The sequence below is a fragment of the Neoarius graeffei genome, chromosome 5 (assembly GCF_027579695.1).
Source record: "Neoarius graeffei isolate fNeoGra1 chromosome 5, fNeoGra1.pri, whole genome shotgun sequence".
Taxonomy (NCBI): domain Eukaryota; kingdom Metazoa; phylum Chordata; class Actinopteri; order Siluriformes; family Ariidae; genus Neoarius; species Neoarius graeffei.
Window position 1 is genome coordinate 90,607,276 of NC_083573.1, and position 3,819 is coordinate 90,611,094.

A 3,819-nucleotide genomic window follows, 5' to 3' on the forward strand; every position below is an offset into this window, starting at 1 on the left:
CAAACGTGCATCTCTTATTTTATTGCTTTTATTAGAATTATTAGCAAATCCAATAGCAAATCTGTTTAATATGTTTTGCAGCCACGCTAACAGCATGACAACATCAGGCACAAATCAGTGTAAAGGCCTGGTCCCACAACACCAATAACTATAACTACAGTGGTGCTTGAAAGTTTGTGACCCCTTTAGAATTTTCTATATTTCTGCATAAATATGACCCAAAACATCATAATAAATAATAAATGCATGCAATTTAGGAATAGTCATGGAAGTTTTTTCCAAGTCGTACTACATTATTTGGGGTCATACTGTACAGCTTGGACTTCAAAATAACCCATGCACACATTCTGGTGGTTGATATACCAGTAAAACCTCACTCACACCCCACCGTACGTGCTGCTACGGGCAGTCTACGGTAAAAAAAATTGGCAAAACTGTGCTTGAGACTTGCACGACACTTGTGTGTGTTCAGCGCCGTAGAAGGTCGCAGACTGCCTGTGGAGACTTTTGGTCCTGCACATGCAAATTCTATGGGTCTTGCAACAAATCAAGAATGCATACACTACGTATGGGATCCGTACTCCTTTTGTACACCTCAACCAAGTCACCAGCGTGGCTAATAGGGTCTTTTTGTGATGACAGTAAGCCGCATGAGTGACGCATGGTCACTGTATTAGTGACGTGCCTCAGAAGTACTACACAAGTATTCCACACTTGCTATTTGTCTGGCACACAAGACAGAAGTACATCTCACTTTTTACCCCTATGTTTGGTGTGCATGCAGCACACGCGACCTGCGTACAGCGCACGTGACCTGCACGCGACACAAGGGGCAAGACTCTGGGTATGTATATTGGGGAGGAACCAAGGAACCGATCGTGTAGCATTGTAGAAAGGAAGAAGACCACCTCATTTGCTGTTTTTATTTGAGTATAGGTTTAATTTACCATGCAAACGTCAAATAATAAAACATGAGTATAAGGGAATAACACATTTTATTACACAGTAAAAAAATCCCAACTAAATAGGCCAACAGTTTGAGCACTGAAACACACTTTGACTCCGAGCTGCTGTCCTGCTCCTGCTCCTGCTGAGTGGTGGGACGGGGTGTCAGGATGTCCTTGTCCTCATCACTGAGCATGGCACAATGGCCTGACAGTGATGATGGGATTGCAATGTCCTCACTTCTGGGGATCGTTAGCTGAAACATACATGAAAATCAGAATATATAATATTAATTACATAAGCATATAGATACTGAAATGAATGTTTAAAGCATGTGTATTTACCTGTGAAAATACCTCTGGCGGGGTGCTGTGCCTTCTGCCGGCTTGAAGGCATACTTCTCCCTGTCCGTGCAGGGCTTGCCGGTGCTGCTGCCATCATCATCAAATTCTTCCTCCTCCTCCCACTCTGCTGTTTCAGGCTGGGTTACTTCACTTTTGCTCGCTTCTTCTTGGGTCCCATTTTCTAAATTTTAAACTGAAAATTTTTAAATTTTTCCCATAAAATATCCAATATTCTTCAGTCGAAAGACAGATGCAGAATGCTGCAGACACGCTGGTTTTATACCCACTCCTGGCTTGCATCACACACAAGTTATGAGTGATTGCAACGTGCTAATCACATGCGTCATAGACGCTTCACAAGTGCGGCCCGAACTCGTAGCGCAGGAAACTGGTAAAATGCAAGTCTCACACACTCCACACTCACTGAACACACACTGATCACGTGCGTCAGATATACGCTTTCCACAGGCTAATGGTGCAATTTTTCCCACGCCTTGAGGAAGTCAGGTGTGCAACCTGTACTTGACAAGTACTTTGCCTGTACTTCTCCCCCAAACTTTCCCCTGGGTTCACCGCGACCCTGGGGCATGGTTGTGAGGTACCAAACCCTGCAACAGATTTCCGTAATTTGATTTGATTTTGATTGCTTTATTCCGAACAGTAAAGAAGTTATGAAACAAACAAAAAAAAAACAAAAAATAAAAATAAAAAATGTAATCATCAAAACATCGTCATAAACAGAATAGCGTAGCTACAAGGCAATAACATAATAATGTTCGGAAAGGATTAGGAAGAACTAAATAACTTATCAAATCCTAACCCTCTATACCACCGTTAATCAAACGTCACTTTCCACCATAATAAACTATATATACAAAAGAAAACAAAATCAACAACAACAACAACAAAAAAAACATACCAACATACCAAGACATACCAACATGGTATAATATCGCCCAAATCAAATAATATATATAGAAATACTTATGCTATGCATATATACACACATACAATACATATATACACTACCGTTCAAAAGTTTGGGGTCACCCAGACAATTTTGTGTTTTCCATGAAAAGTCACACTTTTATTTACCACCATAAGTTGTAAAATGAATAGAAAATATAGTCAAGACATTTTTCTGGCCATTTTGAGCATTTAATCGACCCCACAAATGTGATGCTCCAGAAACTCAATCTGCTCAAAGGAAGGTCAGTTTTATAGCTTCTCTAAAGAGCTCAACTGTTTTCAGCTGTGCTAACATGATTGTACAAGGGTTTTCTAATCATCCATTAGCCTTCTGAGGCAATGAGCAAACACATTGTACCATTAGAACACTGGGGTGAGAGTTGCTGGAAATGGGCCTCTATACACCTATGGAGATATTGCACCAAAAACCACACATTTGCAGCTAGAATAGTCATTTACCACATTAGCAATGTATAGAGTGGATTTCTGATTAGTTTAAAGTGATCTTCATTGAAAAGAACAGTGCTTTTCTTTCAAAAATAAGGACATTTCAAAGTGACCCCAAACTTTTGAACTGTAGTGTACATATACACCTACTTATAACTATACACATCCATATGTACACAGACACCCATATCATCTCATCTCATCTCATCTCATCTCATCTCATCTCATTATCTCTAGCTGCTTTATCCTTCTACAGGGTCGCAGGCAAGCTGGAGCCTATCCCAGCTGACTACGGGCGAAAGGCGGGGTACACCCTGGACAAATCGCCAGGTCATCACAGGGCCGACACATAGACACAGACAACCATTCACACTCACATTCACACCTACGGTCAATTTAGAGTCACCAGTTAACCTAACCTGCATGTCTTTGGACTGTGGGGGAAACCGGAGCACCCGGAGGAAACCCACGCGGACACGGGGAGAACATGCAAACTCCACACAGAAAGGCCCTCGCCGGCCACGGGGCTCGAACCCGGACCTTCTTGCTGTGAGGCGACAGCGCTAACCACTACACCACCGTGCCGCCCCACCCATATCATAATTATGTATATTATGCTTATATATTATATACAGTTATGCACTATACATACATACCGGTACATACATACATATCTCATCTCATCTCATTATCTGTAGCCGCTTTATCCTGTTCTACAGGGTCACAGGCAAGCTGGAGCCTATCCCAGCTGACTACGGGCGAAAGGCGGGGTACACCCTGGACAAGTCGCCAGGTCATCACAGGGCTGACACATAGACACAGACAACCATTCACACTCACATTCACACCTACGGTCAATTTAGAGTCACCAGTTAACCTAACCTGCATGTCTTTGGACTGTGGGGGAAACCGGAGCACCCGGAGGAAACCCACGCGGACACGGGGAGAACATGCAAACTCCACACAGAAAGGCCCTCGCCGGCCACGGGGCCTGAACCCGGACCTTCTCGCTGTGAGGCGACAGCGCTAACCACTACACCACCGTGCCGCCCATACATATACATATATATACAAATACTCACTTTTTATATAATATATCCATATGTACTCATAC

At 42.9% G+C, this 3,819-nt stretch overlaps 1 long non-coding RNA gene across 1 annotated transcript; it reads right to left on the bottom strand.

The window, feature by feature from the left end:
* Positions 1–912: 912 nt before the first annotated feature.
* Positions 913–1,672, bottom strand: LOC132886161 (uncharacterized). Its single transcript, XR_009654672.1, has 2 exons — positions 1,290–1,672; positions 913–1,201 (listed from the first exon to the last, which is right to left on the bottom strand). It is a non-coding gene; the product is annotated as an uncharacterized LOC132886161 (long non-coding RNA).
* Between the last annotated feature and the right edge of the window lie 2,147 nt (positions 1,673–3,819).